Source organism: Lissotriton vulgaris, chromosome 4_1, assembly GCF_964263255.1.
Source record: "Lissotriton vulgaris chromosome 4_1, aLisVul1.2, whole genome shotgun sequence".
Lineage (NCBI taxonomy): Eukaryota > Metazoa > Chordata > Amphibia > Caudata > Salamandridae > Lissotriton > Lissotriton vulgaris.
In genome coordinates this window covers 543,147,062-543,170,576 of record NC_141691.1, presented here as the reverse complement: position 1 = coordinate 543,170,576, position 23,515 = coordinate 543,147,062, and the positions used below count along the sequence as shown (strand labels likewise).

The 23,515-nt window shown below is 47.5% G+C and overlaps 1 protein-coding gene across 1 annotated transcript in view; it reads right to left on the bottom strand.

The window, feature by feature from the left end:
• LOC147722214 (rho GTPase-activating protein 6-like) overlaps window positions 1-23,515 on the bottom strand; it is a 787,911-nt gene that overhangs the window by 495,442 nt on the left and 268,954 nt on the right. The window lies entirely within an intron of this gene.

Genomic DNA, 23,515 nt, shown 5'->3' with positions numbered 1-23,515 from the left:
CCATTGCAGCCAAAATGCAGTTTTAAACTGCCATGTTGACTTGGCATCTAAAATCACCACTTGCCAAGCCTTGAACTCCTCTTTTATTACATTAAAGTCACCATACGGTAGACTAAAGGTAGTCGAATGGTGGGGTGCTGTGTAATTAGAAGGTTGGACATGTACTTTAAAATTTTACATGTCCTGGTAGAGAAAAACTAATAAATTCATTTTTCACTACTGTGAGGCCTACCCTTCACATAGAATAACATTGGGGATTCCTTATTGCATTTAATAAGCTGTCAATTCTAACTGGGAGCAGATGGATAGGTCATGTTTGCTACCTATGAATTTACAAAGACCGACCCTCTTTAATGGTAAAGTCTGATAATTCATTACAATTTTGAAAATGGCACTTTAAAAAAGTTGCTATTTACCTGCCCTTAGTCCTTTTGTGCCTGCAGTCTCTCTTGAGGCACAAGACTGGGTTTAGCTGACAGTTAGATTTTGTGAATTTCCCCCAGACAGTCATACAATAAAGGGATTAGGTGTGCCTCAATGGGCGATCTGCTGGCAGGATGGGGGTGGAGCTGAGCACGGCCCCACTTTCAACGGAATAGCCGTTGCTCTGCCTTCACACAAAGGGCCTAACAACCCTGAATTGTCACTACAGTCAGCTTGGAGCCAGAGAGGGGGAGTCAGGTCCTCTATGCATTTTAAAGAACCAGCTCAGAACCTTCTACCGTCTTCCAAATGAAGGGTACCAGAGTAAAAAAACAGGATCTTAAGACCCACTCTTCAGTTGACTTCTGGACCTATGGAAGGGCTCTCAGAACACTGCCTGCTGCTGTAACCTGTTGTGCATTGTGCCAAACTGCTGCTGTACCTGGAAGGACTGCTTTGCTGCCTTGAGCATGTCTTGAACACTCAGAAGGCAGCCCTTCTGTTGAAACCTGCTTCTTTACCTGCACCCATGACTGCCAGAGGTGAATCCAAGGACTAGTTTGGTGGCCTCCTGTTCAGAGCCACAGGTACATAAAAGGCTTCCACCATCTTGAACCCGCACCTGGACCAAGTCTGAGTGAGTCCTGAACCCCGAATAGGTGTCCTGCCAGCCTTGGACCTTTGGTTGGTGTGCTGAAGGTGTCCCGATGGGCAAAAACAAAAATTGAGTACTTAGGAAGATTTTGGCCCAAAAGTGCTCCAAGAACCAGGAGGAGACCGGGACCAACCTGCTCGCCTATCTACCTGAGGTGCATTGCTGGTCAAGTTTGATTTCGAATCTTCTCCCGTTTATTTCTTCTCCACAGCAGCAAATCCTTTTTAGCAGACCTATGTCAAAGGTGTATCAACCTCATGGAACGGTCTTCAGATATAGCCTTCTCCCTCGTCCTGTTGGAGATGTTTTACTTCTATTTTAGTGACTAAGTCCAAGCACAGAAATCATCAACACTGGTTCTACCAAGGGTATCCGACGATGCTGCTCCCTCTTTGAACACCACCTGTAGTCTGAACTTTAACTTCCCAGACATCTGGTCTAGTTCATTTCTTGTATTTGAACTGTGCTCCATTGCGGTCAGTCTTATTTTTCGACTTTGACCCAGTTTCACATGACTAGATGTCTGTGGTTGGCGCTTTGATCTTTTCACTAAAAACCTAAAAAATTCGTAGCTCCTGTTCTTCTGAATGGAATTTTGTCATTTTGATGTCACATTATTAAAATGTTTTCTATTTTTTCTAAATTGGTTTGGATTTATCTTTTGTTGTGTTTTTCTGCCTAACACATTGCCTCTAACAGTTTTACTAGGATAATGGCATGCCAGAAGGTTTCTTCAAGAATGGTGGCCTGTGTCTCAAAGGTTTCCAGGGAGGAACAGTTGCGCCTTACTGGGCTACTCGAAGGTTCTCATGTAGGTCCCTCGGGTGGAAGCTGTCGCACAGAAACAAAGTGTTCTTGTCTGTGGTTTTAGTATGAGCCCTCATCACTATGCCACCATGCCTGTTGGTAATCACCAAGTACAGGAACACTACCTCTTTTTTACATATCATATGAGTGAAACTCAAGTGTCTGTCTCTGGAATTAATCCAACTGGCAAAATCTGTGGCCTGCTGTTCACTGCCATGCCATATTTTCAATACATCATAGATGTATCTGAGTCACAACTTAATGTTGCCTTTGTATAGATTCTCCTGGGTGGAAATGTGGCCTGCCTCAAATTGGTGCACATAGAGGCAGGCCATACCTGGAGCAAAGGTACTCCCCATTGATGTCTCCTATATCTAAAGGTATATCACTCCATCAAACTGAACAAAACAAACGTTTGTCCAGTTCTGCACATTTCATAATGAAGTACTTGGGAGTCATGAAATCCTACTCGGTTTCTGGCAGAATCCCCTCTACCACCGCCAGTGTACATCACTGCGGGATGCTGGTGTACAGTGCTTCTATATCCATAGATATTATCATATCTTCTGGAATCCTGATCTACATATCCTGAAGTAGACATGAGAAATCCCTAGTGTCCTGTTTTTGCAATTGGCTTCAGGAAACGCTCACTGAACTATGATAGTGGTTCCAGTCGTGATCCTACCCCAGCACAATGAGCCTCCCAGGGGGTGGTAATCTTTATTTATGCATTTTTAGTAGGGTGTAATACCTCAGGATTCTGGGTTTCTCCACAATAAGGATTTCAGCCTTGTGATTAATTATCCAATCTTGGGCTTGTGCCTTCTCCACCATAAATGTAATCCAATTGGTTAGACTGAAAAAGAGGTCTATATAGGACTTTAAAACTCCCTCTATCTGATAAGAGACAATGACACTCCGTTTTGTACATGGCTTTGTCCATGACCACTATTGCCCCCCCCATTTTCGGCTGGTTTAATAGCCAGCTCAGTGTTGTTTTTCAGGGTTGCAAGAGCTCAAGATTCAATTTTATTGAAGTTGTGAATGGTCTTATTGGTGTTATACTCAATATCATCAATCTTTCTGAGGACTGCCTGCTCAAACACTAATACTTCACATGGGAGTGACTGATGGGGGTGGGAAGGTACATTTACTCCTCAGTGCTGTATTCTGATCTCCCTCTACAGAGATACCATGATCTCCAAAGAAGGCCTGTAACATTTTTGTAAGGACTTGCCAGTTCTCAAACCTGAAGGGGATTGTTTTGTACAAATGTATTAATACTTATTTGAATGCATTTAGTTAGAAATAAAATGCTTTAAAAATGTAAACACAAAAATTTGGCTAGACATTGATTATTGAAATTACTCAAACAATCAATCATACCACTTGTATAGCGCACTACTCACCCGGAAGGGTCTCAAGGCACTTGGAGGAGGGGGGTCTGCTACTGCTCGAACAGCCAGGTCTTGAGTTGTCGCCTGAAGGCGAGATGGTCCTGGGTCAGCCGAAGGTGGATGGGGAGGGAGTTCCATGTCTAGGCCGCCAGGTAGGAGAAGGATCTGCCTCCAGCGGTTGCGCTTCGGATGCGTGGTACAGTGGCGAGGGCGAGGCTAGTAGACCGTAGCTGGCGGGTGGGCGTGTAGAAGGTCAGGCGGTCGTTGAGGTACTTCGGGCCCAGGTCGTGGAGAGACTTGTGTGCGTGGGTGAGGAGCCTGAACGTGATCCTCTTGTTGACGGGGAGCCAGTGCAGGTCCGCAGGTGGCCGGAGATGTGGCTGTGTCGGGGGATGTCCAGGATGAGTCGGGCGGAGGCGTTGGAGTCTTTTCTGTAGCTTGGCTGTGGTTCCGGCGTAGAGGGTGTTTCCGTAGTCCAATCGGCTGGTGACGAGTGCCTGGGTGACAGTCTTCCTGGTTTCGGTTGGGATCCATCGGAAGATCTTGCGAAGCATGCGTAGGGTGTGAAAGCATTATGAGGAGACGGCGTTGACTTGTCTGGTCATCGAGAGGGAGGAGTCCAGGATGAAGCCCAGGTTGCGTGCGTGGTCTGTTGGCTTGGGAGCGGTGCCCAGGGCTGGGGGCCACCAGGAGTCGTCCCAGGCGGAGGCCGATGGTCCCAGGATGAGGACATCCATCTTGTCTGAGTTCAGTTTCAGGCGGCTGTTCTTCATCCACTCGGCGACGTCTTTCATCCCTTCGTGTAGGCTGGTTCTGGCGGTGTCGGGGTCTTGGTGAGGGAGAGGATCAGCTGGGTGTCGTCGGCGTAGGAGATGATGTTGAGGTTGTGTTGGCGTGCGATAGCAGCAAGAGGTCTCATGTAGACGTTGAAGAGGGAGGGGCTGAGTGATGATCCTTGCGGTGGCCTCGGATGGAAACGGGGGGAGGCGGACTCTCCGTGTTCTTCCGGCGAGGAATGAGACGATCCACTCCAGTGCCTTCTCTTGGATGCCGATGTTGCTGAGGCGCTGTATTAGGGTGCGGTGGCAGACCGTGTCGAACGCTGCGGAGAGGTCCAGGAGGATGAGTGCCGCTGTCTCCCCGTTGTCGAGCAGGGCTCGGATGTCGTCGGTTGCTGCGATGAGGGCGGTCTCGGTGCTGTGGTTGGCTCTGAAACCGGACTGCGAGGGGTTAAGGGATCCGTTCGTCTCGAGGAAGGCGGAAAGCTGTCTGTTGACGATCTTCTCGATGAATTTTGCAGGAAAAGGAAGGAGCGAGATGGGGTGGAAGTTTTTGAGGTCGGTGGGGTCCGCTGTTGGTTTCTTCAGTAGGGCACTGAGTTCGGCATGCTTCCAGCTCTCGGGAAGGTGGCGGTGTCGAAGGAGGTGTTGATGACGTCTCTGAGTTGGGGTGCGATGGTGGAGTTGGCCTTGTTGAAGACGTGGTGGGGGCAGGGGTCAGTCAGAGATCCGGAGTGGATGGTGTTCATCGTGCGGGCTGTGTCTTCGGTGGTCACCGTGGTCCAGGTGCGGAGGGTAGCGGTGGGGGGCATTGGTTCGACGGTTGGGTGCGTGGGTGGTGCGCCAAAGCTGTTGTGGATGTCAGCAATCTTGCTGTGGAAGAACGAGGCGAGAGAGTTGCAGAGATCTTTTGAGGGAGTGATGTCGTTGTTGCCGGTGCTGGGGTTGGAGAACTCCTTGACGATGGTGAAGAGTTCCTTGCTGTCGTGGGCGTTGTTGTCCAGTCGTTCCTTCAGTGATTTCTTCTTGGTGGTACGGATGAGCTGGTGGTGCTTGCGGGTGGCGTGTTTGAGGGCGGTCATGTTGTCAGCGGTCCTGTCGAGGAGCCAGGCTGTCTCGAGGGTGCGGCAGGTCTTCTTGGAGTCCTTGAGTTCGTCGGTGAACCAGGAGGCCTTCTTGCTTCTGGGTCTGCTGGGAGGGTTCTTCAGTGGTGCGAGTTCGTCGGCGCAGGCGGTCAGCCACTGGGTGAAGTTTAGGGCTGCTTCGTTGGGGTCTGTTGTGCTGGTGGGTGGGTTCTGGCTGAGGGAGGTGGTGAGCTGGTCGGCGGTGATCTTGCTCCAGCTTCTGTGAGGAACCTGTTGCGGGTGGTGGTGGGTTGTGGTTCTTCTGAAGCTGAAGTGGACGCAGCTGTGGTCGGTCCAGTGGGTCCAGTGGAGTGGCTGAAGGTGATGTGCTTGCTGGATGAGAAGACGGGATCAAGCGTGTAGCCGGCGTAGTGGGTGGGGGTGTTGACCAGTTGCTGGAGTCCGAGGTTGGCGAGGTTCTCCAGCAGGGCGGCGGTGTTGCGGTCCTTGTTGTTCTCCAGGTGGAAGTTGAGGTCCCCTAGGAGGATGTAGTCGGCGGAGGGGAGGGCGTGTGGGCTGATGAAGTCCGTGATGTCTTCGCTGAATTGTGTGCGTGGTCCCGGGGGTCTGTAGATGAGTGTGCCTCTGAGGGTCGTCTTTGGGTCGGTGTGAATCTGGAAGTGGAGGTGCTCGGCGGCGGCGAAGGTGTCGTTGGAGTTGGTCGTGATGGGGATGGTGTTCTTGTGGACGATGGCGATGCCTCCTCCGGTTTGGTTGACGCGGTCCCTCCTGGTGATCTTGTACCCGTCCGGAATGGCGATGGCGATGTCAGGGGCTGAGGAGGCGTTCATCCAGGTTTCCGTGAGGAAGGCGACGTCTGGTGATGTTGTGTCGAGCAGGTTCCAGAGTTCCACGGCGTGTCTGTGGATGGAGCGGGTGTTGAGCAGGATGCACTTGAGGTTGCTGCTGGTGTTTGGCTTGGCGGGTGTGGTGCAGGTTCGGAGGCAGGTGAACTTGCAGGTTCTGCAGGTGAAGGGTCCGTGAATGCGTTTCGGGGCGGCCCAGCAGCAGGCGGGGTTCCGGCCAGCATTGAGTGCGTTGAGGGCGTCGTCGTAGGTCTGTCGGGTCATCTTGCATCGGTAGGGGCCAGGGGTCCTGGGACTGGGCGAGGTCCAGGCGCGGACGGGCGCAGACGGGCTTACCTTTGGCGTGCCTTCGGCGCACCCGTTGCGCGCCAACGCTGCGCGTACGCATGCACTCTGCCATAAATGGAGAGTGGGGGGCGGAGCGAGGGAGGGGCAGCTGGGAGGCAGGAGCGGGGTGGCGAGTGGGGGGGAGCAGTGAGGAGATGCGGAGGGAGCGTGGGTGGGGCCGCGGGGGAGCAGCGGCAGGGAGCGGGGTGGGTCAGGGGAACAGGGCAAGTACAGTGAGTACAGTGATAAGACAAAATACAATAGGAACAGCAACAGAGTTTAGGGCACAAAATACAAAGGCGGAGCTAAAGTACAAGGGGCAGGGGAGCGACAGAACAGACAGCAACACGAGGCAAAGCAGCAAAAGCAGGACACGAGTCCAAACGGCAAACTTTAGCGGCCCGAGAGAGCGGGCAAGAGCAAGGGGACCACTCCACACAGGGGCAGAGACTCGGCCTGGCAGCGGTGGCGGGGGGAGCGATCGGGTCTGACCAGGACAGGCCGGTCGGTCGGTCACAGCTCCTCGTCCCGCGCGCCGGGCTTAAGTACTACTTAGTGGGAGGGAGGGGCAGCTGGGAGGCGGGAGCGGGTTGGCGAGTGGGGGGGAGCGGTGAGGCGATGCGGAGGGAGCATGGGTGGGGCCGCGGGGAGCAGCGGCAGGGAGCGGGGTGGTCAGGGGAACAGGGAAAGTACAGCGAGTACAGTGATAAGACAAAATACAATAGGAACAGCAACAGAGTTTAGGGCACAAAATACAAAGGCGGAGCTAAATTACAAGGGGCAGGGGACCGACGGAACAGACAGCAACACGAGGCAAAGCAGCAAAAGCAGGACACGAGTTCAGACAGCAACCCTTAGCGGCCCGAGAAAGCGGGCAAGAGCAGGGGGCCACTCCACACAGGGGCAGAGACTCGGCCTGGCAGCGGTGGCGGGGGAGCGATCGGGTCTGACCAGGGCAGGTCGGTCTGGTTACTGAGTGTACTTTCAGTTACGAGTCATGTTCACTAAACTGTATCTACACTCCCTCCCCCCAAGGGAGCATTTGATTGCTCGTCTACAGCTACCACGGAGAGTCAAAGGGCAGAAGGGATACTTGGCCCAATTGCTACGTATCCATAGTAGGTTGGGCAATGGGACATTAAATGTAAAAGGTCTCAACCACCGCAGTTGTGGTCATTAGCCCTTGCATGCCCTGTGACCCTCTGAAAGGGGTTCCAGTAGTGGTTAGGGAGGTGGTGGGTATGGTGATGGCGGTTATGGTTGGGTGGTGGTGGTTAAGGTGGAGGTAGGATGGTTGTGGTTGGGTCGTGTTTAGGGTGATGGTAGGGTGGTGGCAGTAGGACGGTGGTGGTAAAGTAGTGGTTAGGGTAGGGTGGTGGCTAGGATAGTGGTGGTGGTTAATCTGGTGGCAGTGTTAGGGTTTTGGTGGTGGTGGTGTAGCTGGGGTAGGGTGGTGATTAGGGTGTTGATGGTGAGTGGGTGGCGGTGGTAGGGATGTGACTGAAATTGGTGGTGCTTGGGTGGTAGTAGAGGGTGGTAGACTGGTTGTGTTGGGAGGGTAGAGTTAGTCTGGTAAGGGTGATAATAGGCTGACAGTGCTGGTGAGGATGATGTTAGGGTGGTTATGTTGGTGGCTATGGTAGGGAGGTGGTTCTTTGGGTAGCGTGGTGGTGGCTAGGGTAGGGGTATTTAGGGTATTGGTGCTTATGGTTATGGTGGCGGTGATAGTTATGTTAGTGGTAGGGTGGTATGTTAGGGGTAAGGTAGAGGTGACAGGGGAGTGGTGGTAGTTTGAGTGGTGGTGGTGGTGGTTAGGTTGGTGGTAGTTATGGTGCTTGTTAGGGTGATCCTCAGATTGACGGTAGGGTAGGCATGAGCGGATTTTGCGGATTGGCAATCCGCGAATTTGCGGATTTGCGAACTCGCAATCCGCAAAATCCGCGAATTCCCGCGAATTTGCGGATTTTTTTTTTTTTTTGTGTTCGCCCGTGTTTCTGCCAGTTCGCGAGGGTTTTTACAATTTCGCAATTTGCGAACTTACCAGTCGGGTCGCAAGTTTTGCGAACTTGTTGTTTCTACGTGTCCAACCTGTTTGGGACACTCTTCTTCATCACTGCCACTCTCTGTCACCACTGCCACTCTCTGACTACTCATGCCACCCTCTGGCCCACCCATGCCACCCTCTGTTTCATCACCACACCCTCTGGTTGTCCAGTGTACATTATTTTCGGCAAAGCAAAGCACACCTTCCCTGCCTCAAGTGACCTGAATTAATTTGGGGCTGATTAATGTGTCACAGAATATTTTTTTAGCTGGCACCTGCTTCCTTAGTGCGCCCTGATTAGTGATCTTTTGCACTTGCTAAGTGCTCTCATTGTTGCAAAATTAGTTACAACACCTGCCCTGCCCCAACTGACAATAATGAATTAGGGGCTGATTAATGGATTTTAACTTCCAGCCTGGCTCCTGCTTGTCTCCCTTAGCTGTAATTCATGACCTTTGTGGCATATGTGTAACTATTCTGAGGTTCAGAGCAGGGTCACATAATAGTTTCAACTGGCAACTGAACTCTGGAGGGGCCCCTCAGGAAGCACTACAGGAAATGGCTACTAATGATGTGCCTGAACTTTTGAACCTGGTAAGTAGTTACTTTCAGTTTTGCTTAGATCATATTTCTGCAATTTCGCACTTATTCGCGGGGCGCGAACTCACGCGAACAGTGCGAGCAGTGCGAGCAAAATCCGCTGCTCGCGGATTTGCGGATTTTGCAGGAAATTCGCAAATCTCGCGGATTGCGGATTTCCCGAAAATCCGCAAAATCCGCGAGCGGAACGGATTTTCCGCCCATGCCTACGGTAGGGTGGTTGTAGTTAGGGTGGGTGTGATTGCGGTGAGGGTTTAGGTGGTTAGGTTGTTGTGGTTAGGGTGGAAAATAGGGAGGTGGTGTAGATTAGAGTTGTGGTGGTTAGTATGGGTGTGGGTAGAGTTGGTTGGGGGTTAAGTTAGGGTGGTGATGGTTAGGGTAGGGTTGTGGTGTTTGTAGTTAGGGTGGTGGTAAGGAGGTTGTGGTGGTTACGATATTAGTGAAGTTGGCTAGGGTGTTGGTGGTAGTGGTGGTTAAGGTAGAGTGGGGATGGTTAAAGTGGTGGTGGGTATAGCAAGGTGGTGGTTGGGATGGTTATGGTAGGGTGGTGGTGGTTATGGTAGGGTGGTAGTTAAGGTGCTGGTTGTGGTTAGGGGGTGGTGGTAGTGGTGTTAGGGAGGACATGGTTAGCCTGGTGGTGATAATAGTGGTAGGGTGGTGCTGCTGATTAGGGTATTGATGGTGGTAGTTGTGGTATGGAGGTGGTAGTAAGGTGGTGAAAGTGTGTGGTGGTAGGGTGGTGTGCAGTGGTAATGCGATCTCAATAAGGGGTGGTTAGGCGATGGGGGTTGTATGGTGGTGGTACACATGCTCATGCAGGTCTGGGCACGGGGAACAAGAAAAAAACAGGGGAAGAACGAAGAAAGGAAAAGTACCTCCATCCCAGCGTGAGAATCGGAAGGACAATAATCAAAAAGAAGCAATCAGTACTTGGTCCATGCACCAGTGAAGGGGGAACGAATGAAGAGGAAGTGAAATTGGACACACTGACCAATCATGAGCCAGCAAATAAGCGTGACAGTTAAGTAAGTAAACAGTAAGCAATAGGCGGGCTCCAAGTCTATTTTAGCACACAAAATGTCTCAGAAACTGCAATGCACGCTCTGTCTCAGGCGAGACCTAAAAATTGAAATGTCACCTAGAAGAATATAGAAAACTTCATGCATTTATAATTTGCTCTCTTCTCACACACAGAGCAACCTCAATCCATACATCTGGATTTTAAATCTACAGGTGAAAAACAAAATGAGTTCACATTTTCATTTTTCAATACACCTTTGCGTCTTCATTCTTATAGGTTTATTTGCATCACAGAAAGTTTCATTCTAAACCTATCAGGGTGCTGAGTACAATTTAGCTAACTTCAACATCTGCACAGCCCTGAAACTGGCAAGGATCCACCTTTGTTTTTCTTTAAACAAACAACTCCAATAAGGTTACACAGCTAAGAGGTCAATCCTAAGAGTTATAGAGTCCATTACTGCTACTTCAAGTGTCTGGCTCACATCAAGTTTAGGGCGGCAGTGACAGATAGACATAATCAAAGAACTGAACAACTGCCAGGTTCCACTTTGTTTCTACATGGTGAATGGTGCATTAAACTCTTTGGTTCTCTTTCAAGCACCCCCCTGGATATCAAGATGTAAAAATGCAGTGTATGCTTCTATAGGACACCTTGTAATTAATTTTACATATGGGATAACCATTTAATTTCTTTCAAGTGATGACAGAGGCGTCCATCACTATGTTTTCTTATCTAGTGAAGTGATTGGTGTCAAGAGAGCATGTTTTTATATGGAAAACAAAGGTTCTTCAATAAATCTTAAGCTACATTATGTTTCTTTTTTAGAATTATTACAAATACAATTGTTATCCAAGTTGTTATCCAAGTAATATTAATAACAACAACAACCATTATTATGATTATTATTTGTATTATTACTATTATTACAATCCTATTCTTCGTATTATTGTTATTATCGTTGCTGGACTTACATTAATACCAAACCATGGTAGTACTAAATGAGTCACATGCTAAAAAAAAACATAACATGTGTTTAGTTAAAATGCTTAGAACATGTAGGGCTTCAATCATTACAAAATCTAAAATCATCACAGGTACCACAGACATATAAGTATTGCTAAAACACCAACGGAGTTCTGAAACTACTGTTTATCAAAGACCAAAAGGGAATTCTGAAATTGGAGCATTTTCAATGGGGATATTCCTCTTTTCCCTAACTTCTAGTGCCTGCTGCCTGGGTTCTACTGCAGGCAGAGATAGAACATATATGTCATTTCACAGTCACCTTTTGTATTTTTTCTTTCATAAGAAAAGTATTATTATGTTGACAATAACTGAGTTAGCAATAAACTCCACTCCACCGGCGAAGTATGCAGAGTTTTGCCTACTTGCGCTTCACTGGGTCACGGTAGGTTGCTATCATTCACATTGAGAAAGCTGCAGCTCGAGTAGAAAATCTACTCAAATGGTGGAAAGAAGCAGCGCCTTCTGGTGTGCTGCATGGAGCAGTTCAAGCTGATTTCAAAGAGTGGAGCAAGCTCCTGGTGCCAAAAGTCAGTGAGAGAAACGTGACATGCCGTACTCTACAGCACACAGAACTCCACAGAAACTTGCAGAGTTTTATAAAACTCTGAGGAACTTCATGGAGTAAAACTCGCTGAGTTCTGCCCACCCTTTATAACAATAAAAATACTAATATATATATCTATATCCATACTAATATAATAAAGAGAGAGACCAAACCTTTGAGGAGGGTAATCTCAGGAACCACAGCACCAATCACAACACCCAATACAGCGTTGGAAAGGGCAGTTGCAGCAGAAGGACATAGGCTATGCAGACACCCACCATATACATTTAAAAGGTAAAAGAACCGTGCCAGCAAAGTAGTCCCATGTGGGCGTGTCTGCCTTGTATTGTGGGCGTGTGCTGGGAGCGTGACAAACGCTGGGGGCGTGTGGTACGTTCCGCCCTTCATGCCATGTCTCATATCGTGTGCTAATCTCACCCTGCTCCCTTTAAATACCCCTGCACCCCATAATCATAACCCACCCTTACTCCTTAAAATACCTCAACACCCTTAAACACTAACCCATATTAACCCTATAAATATACCCTGTACCCCAAAACCCACACCTATCCCTAAACCCTAAAAATACCCCTGTACCCCAAAACCCAAACATATCCCTGAACCCTAAAAATACCCCTGTACCTCAAAACCCAAACCTATCCCTGAACCTTAAAAATACCCTGTACCCCAAAACCCAAACCTACCCCTGAACCCTAAAATACCACTGTACCCCCAAACCTAGCCCTGAAACCTTAAATACCCCTGTACCCCAAAACCCATACCTAGCCCTGAACCCTAAAAATACCCCTGTACGCCAAAACCCATACCTATCCCTAAACCCTAAAACTACCCCTGTACCCCATAACCCAAAACTATAACTAAACCCTTCAAATATCCAAACACCCCAAAACATATACCTCAGTACCCTAAAACATATACCCCTATACCCATACTTACCTTATCCAAACATTAAAAAAACATTCTTTTACCATTCATGCATTAACAACAAATTTTGTTGCAAATGTATGCGTGGTAAAAGCATATAAAATGTAATGCCATGTGTTATAATGGCATTGTGGAGTCATGGTACTTTCGTAATGAACGTATTCAGAGTGATGGTATGCGGAAAGAAAATTGCGGAATAATGGGTGTTTACCCTCCGCCGGTAAGTACATTGATGGCACGGCGGCCCACATCTCCAGCAGCAGACTCATATTTTTTCACCACCCATTTGAAAAATGCGCTGGTCTCTCTCATTGATGGCCAACCCCGACATACACTTTTAAACACACCTCCCGCCCCAAGTTCTTGAATTGCGAACTTTAGAGCTGGGGAGCTACGTTTTAATCGCAGCATCAGTTCAACATCCTGTGATTCCAGGCAAATCGCGTTGTCTCCCCGTGCCTACCACAAATGAATGTGTTCTTCTATAATATAAATTGTGCTCATTCCATGTTGTCGAGTTCGCGCTTTATAATAATATTGCAAGGAAAAATAAAGTAGGGAAACTCGAGTTCACACTACTGAACGCGCACTCTTAAGTGCATCAGCAGTGCACTGTGAATCGTAGCGTTTCACAGGCCTGTCACAGATAAGAAATGCTATCGAAACGAAAGCCAACATAACAATATACTACAGCAATTCATACCCAGACAACGTCGGGACGGGCTGCGAGTTTTCCCCATGTTAATTTCCATAGGAAATTGAGACGGGCTACAGCCTGAACTGCTGAACGGAATTACCCCAAACTTCGCAAAAAGGTAGAGCTTGGTTCAGAAAGCAACCTTTTTTTTTTAGATGGTGTACATCCGTTCAGTAGTTTCTGAGAAATCCAAAAAATAAAAGTAAAAAAATGTATTTCCCATAGGAAACTTTGGGCAAGGCTACAGCAAAAACTACTGAACGGAATTACCCCAGATTTGGCAGAAAGGTACTGCTTCGATCAGAAAGCGACCACCTTTTAAATGGTGTAAATCCGTTCAGTAGTTGCCGGGAAATTGACAAAATTAAAGTTTTGATATCTGGGTGGAGCCTAACTCCAAAGCATGAGCTTCCCTGTGATTGGCTACCAACACTCCATATCTGGAAGTGTTGGCAGCCATCTGTGACTCGGTGGACGCGAGTCACCAGAAAACAGAGAAACAAATATATAAAACAAGAAAAGGGGGCAGGGTAGAAACACCCTGACCCCCTAGGCTTGCTTAGGGGGTCCCAAAAAGATTTTTTTTTATTCCAGCGCATTTGCACAGATGTGCAGGGAGGGGGTGGGGCCTGACATAGCAAGTGCGAAAACGCACCCCCTGTCACATTGTAAATTGGGAGATTAAGTCCCCTTCAATCCTGAGGGTCATTAGGGGCCAACTAGCCCACCAGGTTCCTCCAGTAAGCATCAGGGAGCTGCGTTGCAGAGAGGAGGTCCAAGGCCACGTGCCCTTTTTACACCACTCTGCAGCGCAGCTCTGTGGCACTTACTGCAGGTAGTTGGTGGGCTAGTTGGGCCCCAGGGACCCTCAGGACTCAAGGGGACTTAATCCCCCAATTTACAATGCACCAGGGGCTGCGTTTGCACAGTGGTGCAGGGAGGGGTGTGGCCTGATGTGACAAGTGTGCAAACGCACCCTGTGGCATGTTTTAAGTTGGGGAATTAAGTCCCCTTGAATACTGAGGGTCCCTGAGGGCCAACTAGCACACCAGGTACCTCCAGTATGCACCAGGGAGCTGCGTTGCAGAGAGGTGTTCAGAGGCCATGCCCCTTTTTACACCTCTCTGCAAAGCAGCTCTGTGGCGCTTACTGGAGGTAGCTGGTGGGCTACTTGGCCCCCAGGGACCCTCAAGTCTCAAGGGTATTTAATCCCCAATTTCAACGCTTCAGGGGGCGCATTTGCACACTTGCTGTGTCAATAAAAAGTTGGGGGCACAAGAGGACTTTATGCTCCTATGTGGTTTCTTTCTGCACATCTCTTGCTTCTTCCTACACTTTTGTTTGTCTTTCTGGACTTCTGTGGACTCTTTCAGCATTTGTCTTGCTTCTTTCTGCACTTTTCTTCCTCTTTCTTCACATGTCCTACCTGGATGATGTCATAAGTGATATCATCCGTGATGTCATTTGAGATGTTATCAGTGATGTCACTGACCAAGATATGAATGATGTAATATGTGACGTCATCAGCAGTGCATTGCGGGGGTGCGAGTTATAGTTATCTGAACTAAGTAAAACAGTGGAATTTCTATGGTTTTGTCCTACTAACTATAACCTCCCTGAAACCTATGGTTTTTTCAGTGAATTTCTAAGGTTTTTTTAAATGCTAATTTCTAACTATAACATGCCTGAGACCCATGGTTTTTCAGTGATATATATATAGATGTGGCTGCAAAACGCATCTTGACAAGAAAGGAATAAACAAAACTTGACACACATACCCTGGGTCCGTGTCCAGATTGCAGCCAGCAGCACGAATTGGCGAACCTGCACAAGTCGTGTTTTTGGATTTCTGCATATATTGTCATACTAATAATAAAGAGAGCCAAGCAAGCAGCAATTCATACCCGGACAACTTCGGGACGGGCTGCTGGTATATATATATATATATATATTACCTACTGGCGGTCGCCAGTAGGTAGTTATAGTTAGGATTTTTTTCAATGCAAAATCTCAAAATTCTATTTGGAATAACTTTGGCGTCGGTTGACGAATCTGCCTGAAACTTTCCTCAAATTTGCCTCGTCGAGTTCCGGTCCTTCCCTGAAAGTTTGGGGGGGATTCGTCAAGCGGGGTCCAAGATAAAAGGGGGGGTCCCAAAACGTTTTTTCCCCATGTTAATTTCCATAGGGCGGTCAAACTCACTTTTAGCCCGAACGGCTGAATGGATTTCCACCAAACTTGACACAATTGTAGGGACTGGAAGCCCAATGTGCCTTTGCTATGCCTCAAGATATGTGCTCCAGTGGATTTTGAGTAGTTTAGGTTAAAAAAGATATATATATCTATGGCAGCACCCCAGTACGTGCTCCAGGGAGCGCTCCAGGCGCGCCACGCGACTTGCGCACAGAAAGCTGATTGGCTCTCGGGTGTCTGTAAACATTCGAAACAGTCCGGAGTGGCCGCCATCTTGAGTCTCGGTAAAATCGAGACATAAGAGGTGGAAAAATCAAAGGGGAAAATGACCATAAGGGGGCTGGAATAGACCCCCCTGACCCCCTAGGTTTGATGTGGGGGCCATAAAAGGGCCCAGCTGGGCAAAAAAAAAAAATTTTTTATTTGCGTGGGGGGAGCGCCCGGTACGCGCACCGGGGAGCTTCCCATGGGGAAAAATGAATAATAGAGGTTTTTTTTAATTTAGCCTTTTTTTTTATAAATTGGAGGTAGTTCTAAAAAGAACTGTTTTTTTTCTTCTTTTTGTGGTTTTATATATTTTTTTTATTGTTTTTGAACATTTTGTACTTTTTTTGTGTTTGAGAAACGAAAAAACAGGGAATTGAAAATGGCTCAACTGGAGCAAAAAAAAAAAGAAAAGAAATAATTAGGGTTTATTGGGGCATTTGTGGTTGTCCCCAGCAAGGACGATCAGCTTTACGCTCGGTTCTCCGTAGGAGATGGTCTTCCCACAATATTTACAAATAATTCGGAAATCTGCAAATCGTGGCTGAATGCACGGCATCGTCTCACTTTCCTCTGGTGCCGACGGAGTGGGTTGCTTCCTTTTTGAGGTGGTGCTTGTGGATTGGGGAGGGTTACTGGCCAGTTCCCTCATCTCTGCAGCAGAATAATTTATTGGATGCTTGCGCTGCATGTGGCGTATGATCGTGTTGTTTGCAAATGAATATTTCTTATTCGGGTTTCCACTGGAAAGTTCCACGCCACAGATTTTGCAAGTCACCTTGGCTGCATTTACATTTTTCTTCCCCCATGTGGGATGGAAAAAAACTCCCATATAATGTGTGGTCTTGGCTGGTATGGGGTATTTTGTTCATCAAGCCATCTCCCCCCTTCTTCCTCCTCCTCCTCTTCCTCCTCTTGTTGACCACCAATGATATCTTGTGGAGGTCCTCTTGGTGGTTGTGGTGGTGGTGCAGATGCACCAGCTGCTGCTGCTACTGAAGCCATTATAAAGATCAAAAAGGTACAGAGAGGTACAAACAGGTCTTCCTAAGTCAAAGGACAAAGTCAGAATAAGGAAAAAAGGTGGGGTCTTTCATCCTTTTGAAACAAAAATGTATTGAACCAATGAAAAGTGTTATTTTCAGGTCACATGACCAGGGGCTTCATCATTATGAAACCAAAACTGTTATGAACTAATAAAAAGTGTTATTTTCAGGTCACATGACCCGACGCGCTTACGCTACGCGCCCAGGGGCGCGTCGCATAAGCGCGTCAGACGCCTACATTGCGCGATCGTATTCGCTTGAGTGCTTCCGGGTGCGTTTACGCCGTGCGTATCACGCGGTCGCGGCTACGCGATACGTCACGATCATGTTTTCGTTCGCGATATTGGCGCTTACGGGACTCTCCCCGGTGCGCGCCCCGTGGCGCTTCATAAAACTACGCTTTCCGGGGCGCTCACTGGGGCACGCACTGGGAGCGCTTCAAGGCAAATAAAAAAAAAACAATATAAAAAAAAATGGCAAAATTGTAGGGACTGGTAGCCCGATGTGCTTTTGCTATGTCTCAAGATATATGCTCAAGTGGTTTTTACGAAAATTAACTTCGAAAAAATATATATTGGGCTATATATATGTTAGAGCCCAAATGTAGCCCAATGTAGCCCAAAGATGGCCACCAGAGACAAAACAACAAATGTAGCCCAAATATCAGCCAGATGTAGCCCAAATATAGCCCAATGACAGAATGTCACAGAGTGTTCTAAAGAACAACTAGAGCGCTAACAGTCTTACTTATAAACTGAGACTTATAGTTAGGAATTAACATTTAAAAAACCTTTGAAATTCACTGAAAAAACCATAGGTTTCACACCAGTTATAGTTAGGAATTAGCATTAAAAAAAACTATTAAATTCACTGAAAAAAGCATAGGTTTGACACCAGTTATAGTTAGCTGGAAATTTTACTGGCATAAAACCATTGAAATTCCCACATTCTAGTTAGTTGGACTCACTATAACTTGCGTGCCTGCAATGCACTGCTGATGATGTCACATATTACATCACTCATGACATGGTCAGTGACATCACTCATGACATCACTGATGACACCATCCTTGTGACAGAGTGACAGACCTCCTTTCAGTGTAATGTAATCCTTGAAACACATATTCAAAAATAGAAACTAACATTTTCAAAAGAATTGAGATACCCATACCAGTTACAACAACCAATTCAGTAATTCAACCAACTATATACACATCCACTCATTCACCAACCGTTCTATATAGTCACTCATACATATACTCACTCATCATATGTAGTGATACACCTATACATCCTGTTTCACACCGACAGTCATCCAAAAGTTACTCACACACATACTCACACATGCAAATAAACTATTGAACATCCATTTATTTGCATATACAGCTATACACCCACTACCACCTTACTTCTAAGGAAACTTACAAATACTTACTCTCTAAAACAATCACTTATAGAAAGACATACTTATTTAAACAGGCACTCTTACAATCTCTCACTCTCTCACTCTCACATATACTCACTTATATACATCAATACTCACATATACTAGATTAAAACAAATGTAGTTACTGATAAAGACACTAGTGAGACAGTCATTCACTCACTAACACACACATATACACACTCATGCACCCATACAGTCCTGCACATATGCTGTCTTCAAAACACAAACAAACAGAGTCAGTCAATCATGCATCTATGTGCTAAGTAATACCCCACCAAACCATATAGACACTCATACTGATACTAAGAAAAACATCTAATATCCCATGTACATACACATGTAGCTACTCACCAACCCATGCAGCCACTTATACACAAAGTGAAACACTAATACATATATTTAAAAATTTAAACATTACTCACTAATATTTATTTTTCAGAAAGACACACATTCACTGGATGGTGTCATCAGTGATGTCATGAGTGATGTCACTGACAATGTCATGAGTGATGTAATATGTGACGTGATCAGCAGTGCATTGCAGGCGCGCAAGTTATAGTGAGTCCAACTAACTAGAACATGGGAATTTCAATGGTTTTATGTCAGTAAAATTTCCAGCTAACTATAACTGGTGTCAAACCTATGTTTTTTTCAGTGAATTTAATAGGTTTTTTAAATGCTAATTCCTAACTATAACTGGTGTGAAACCTATGTTTTTTTCAGTGAATATATATATATATATATTCACAGAAAAAACCATAGGTTATAGACCATATATAGTTAGGAATTTGCATTTACAAAACCTTGAAAATTCACTGAAAAAACCATAGGTTATAGACCATATATAGTTAGGGATTAGCATTTAAAAAACCTTATTTTATTTGCACAAAACCATTGAAATTCCATATATAGTTAGTTGCACTAACTATATATCGCGGACCCGCAATCCACTGCTAATGATGTCACATATTACATCATTCATGACATGGTCAGTGACATCACTGATGACATCACTGATGACATCTCAAATGACATCACTGATGATAACGCGTTTTCCCCATGTTAATTTCCATAGGGCGGTTGGCCTCACTTTTAGCTCGAACGGCTGAATGGATTTGCACGGAACTTGGCAAAATTGTAGGGACTGTTAGCCCGATGTGCCTTTGCTAGGTCTCAATATATGTGCTCCAGTGGATTTTGAGAAATTAACGTTCAAAACAAGATATATATCTGTAACAGCGCTCCGGGCTGCGCTCCGGTCCGCTTACTTTTCGCGACACGGAACTTTGCGATGCGAAGCTGATTGGCTCCCCGGTGTCTGTCAACATTCTAAACAGTCCGTAGCGGCCGCCATCTTATCTCTCGGTAGGATCGAGAGAGAAGAGGTGAAAAACGAAGGGGGAATTTAATGAAAGGGGGCAAGGTAGACCCCTCTTGACCCCCTAGGAATGTTGTTGGGGTTATTAAAGGGTCCCGTGGGGAAAATAAAAAAAAAATATTTTTCACGGTAGAAGCACTTCCCGGGTCGCGAACTGGGCCGCAAACTGGTAGCGAAACGGGAATTCGCCATTTTGTGCTTCGTTTTAATTAAATTACTAGGTATAAGGGGGTGCGGGAGACATATCCTAATCCCTTATGTTTTCTGAGGGTGGCTGAGGAGGCTCATATATGTTGATATATGTCTTCCAGCGGCTGTGCGTGCGCCATCTTGTCTCTCGGTAGGATCGAGAGAGAAGAAGAGGTGAAAAACGAAGGGGGAATTTAATGAAAGGGGGCAAGGTAGACCCCTCTTGACACCCTAGGAATGATGTTGGGGTTATTAAAGGGTCCCGTGGGGAAAAAAAAATGATTTTTCACGGTAGAAGCGCTTCCCGGGCCGCAAACTGGCAGCGAAACGGGAATTCGCCATTTTGTGTTTCGTTTTAATTAAATTACTAGGTATAAGGGGGTGCGGGAGACGTATCCTGATCCCTTATGTTTTCTGAGGGTGGCTGAGGAGGCTCATATATGTTGATACATGTCTTCCAGCGGCTGTGCGTGAGCTTTTTTTTTTTTTTGCTGCGTGACGTCTGTTAACGTTCGATTCGATGGAAATCAGGAAGTGTTGACCGCCAATTTGTCAGTGCGATAAAATATTTTGTTATAAATGAATCCTTATTGATAAACATTGTCTGCGCCATCTTCCCTTTTTTCCAATGCCACAATTTTGTTGTGCACGGCAGCCATTTTAGATGCCAGGCCGGTCCCAGGCTATCACCTAGCCCTGCGGATGTAGTTTATGGCCCCAGCTGTAGAGAATCCAGACATGCCAACCCTCCCGATTCAGGCGTGAGACTACTGATTTCAGTGCTAGTCTCCCGCCTCCCGATTTCTGCAAGCAAAAACCCGGGGGCATATTACCAACAACTAGCGATAATTTTTGTCTCTAACTTGTTTAGAGACAAAAATTATCGCCGCACATCGGCGATTTTTATCGCAGATAAACCTTGCTATTAGCAAGGTTTATCGCAAATGCGATAAAAAACGGCCGCAATGCATGAATATCGCTGAAAAGTCAGCGATATTCATGCATTATCGAGCAAATGCTTTTAGCCATGTTATCCACCTCCCATTGGATAACATGGCTAAGAACTGCTCAGGGCAGGTTTATCGCAAATGCGATAAAAAACGGCCGCAATGCATGAATATCGCTGAAAAGTCAGCGATATTCATGCATTATCGAGCAAATGCTCTTAGCCATGTTATCCACCTCCCATTGGATAACATGGCTAAGAACTGCTCAGGGCAGGTGTTAGCTTTTGGAGATATTCGCGCTTAGCGCGAATATCTCCAAAAGTTGGTAATAGGAGATAGCGATGTTAGGGACTGTTTCCAGTCGCTAACATCTTGGCACGCCCACTTTGCATGTCATTAGTGATAAATATCACTGACATGCAAAGCGGGGCCCAAGATGGTCGCTATCTCCTTTTAGCTGTCACTAACTGGTGTTAGCGACAGCTTGGTAATAGGGAGATAATTTTATCTCCGCTTTCTTGGCTTTTAAAGCCAAAAAAGCGGAGATAAACCCCCTTGATAATATGCCCCACGATTCCTCGGGGGGTTCAGCTGACAGGGCTTGGTATTGTGTTACGTGGTAATTCTTCCAGGAAACGTCAGAGGGTCGATGCAGGGGTTCTAGAAGGGGTGATAAACCATTTAAGCCTCATGAACAAGCGCATGGTCTTTTAAAGATCTGTGAAGTACTCGGGGCGGCGGTGTGTGTGTGCCCTCTTTCAGGAGCGGGCGGGGGGGGGGGGGGGCACTGCCAGCAACTTGCCAGGCCAGGCAGTGTTCAACACTTGCATCACCCTTTCTCTGCCTGCTATTGCGGTCCATGCTTCGGAAAGGTAAGAAAAAGAACGTGCATTTGAGTTTGAAATGTCCGATCCTGAAGCAGTACACTTGCAAAGCCCACACATGACAATAACCCGATTCAAGGCCCCATTCACCCGATTTTTTAAAAATATATAGCACTCCAACAAAGTAGGATTATAAAACTTTATTAACTTTTAAATATAACGAACGCAACAAAAACTGTAAATACATTTAAACATTTTTTAACAAAAAAAAGCAACAATGGTCAGAAGCTGTCTTTTGTGCGAATAGTCCCAAGGCAGCACAACGTGCTGAGTTCTGGACGGCACCCAGGTGATGTCACCTGGGTGCCGCACTGGTTTTTGGTTTCCTACAATGCAGCTCAGAAAAACAGCGTGGGGCGTCCCGGGTGGTGCGGGGGGAGGCCTCGTCAGTAGCGGTCTGTTGTGCGAACAGTCCCAAGGCAGCAGAACGCGCTGAGATGTGGATGGCACCCAGGTGATGTCCAGTAAACTGCCGCACTGGTTTTGGTATCCTACAATGCTGCTCCGAAAATTGGCGTGGGGCGGCCCGGGGGGGGGGCGTGGGGGAGGCGGCGTGAACGGGCCTCCCCAGGTGGCGGCCATCCAGCTGAGTTGCGCCCGCTCTTGCGGCTACAGCGTCTCGCTCACCATGTAGTTGACTTCCGCCCACTCTTGCAGTGCAGCGATAGGCGGCTGCCACAGGACTCTTAAAATGGCGGACGGCTCTTCGGTTTTGGGCCTGGTCCACTAAAATGGCCCTGGGACACCTTGGAACTCGGACGCTTGCCTGCTAGGGCTTGGGCTCCATTCTCGAAAGCGTCCCCTCAGCCGTGAAGATTCTACAAAAGTCTTGGGGGCCCTCGACTCCTGCAGGCTTCCGGTGGGGAGCGGCTGCCATGATTGCTCGCGGAATGACCACGACGGAGCCACGAGATGGTGGTGCTCTCATGCTGACGCCAGCTTCAGTCTGAATCATCCAGAAACAAAGTGGGGCTTTCATCGTTTGGGAAAAAAAAAATGTTCTAAACCAATGAAAAGTGTTATTTTTAGGTCATATGACCAAGCCTTCCATCTTTAGGAAACCAAAAGTAAAATGAACCAATGAAAAGTTTTATAAACAAGTCACATGACCTGTTATGCGGCATAGGGCTACAAAAAGCGTAGAAAATCCATTGGCACGTGAGGCGGCGTCAGTAGCGGACCGATGTGCGAATAGGCCGAAGGCAGCACAACGCGCCGAGATCCGGATGGCACCGAGTTAGTGTCCAGCAAGTTGCTGCACTGGTGTGGCTATCCTACAATGCTGCGCCGAAAGTCGGCGTGGGGCGCCCCATTGGCCTGTGAGGTCGCGTCAGTCAGTGGGGGCTGTGCGTCTCCCCCAAGATGGAGGCTCCTCGGCTGCAGTGGAGCGCCCCTTAGCGTTTCACTCGCCGTCCAACTGAGTTGCGTCCGCACTTGCGGCTACAGTAGGCCGAAGGCAGCACAACGCGCCGAGATCCGGATGGCACCGAGGTGGTGTCCAGCAAGTTGCCGCACTGGTGTGGCCATCCTACAATGCTGTGCCGAAAGACGGCGTGTCCAGCTGAGTTGCGGTCACTCTTGCGGTACAGTGACTCGAACGCGCCGAGATCCGGATGGCACCGAGGTGGTGTCCAGCAAATTGCCGCACTGGTGTGGCCATCCTACAATGCTGCGCCGAAAGACGGCGTGTCCAGCTGAGTTCCGGTCACTCTTGCGGTACAGTGACTCGAACGCGCCGAGATCCGGATGGCACCGAGGTGGTGTCCAGCAAATTGCCGCACTGGTGTGGCCATCCTACAATGCTGCGCCGAAAGACGGCGTGTCCAGCTGAGTTCCGGTCACTCTTGCGGTACAGTGACTCGAACGAGCCGAGATCCGGATGGCACCGAGGTGGTGTCCAGCAAGTTGCCGCACTGGTGTGGCCATTCTACAATGCTGCGCCGAAAGTCGGCGTGGGGTGCCCCGTTGGT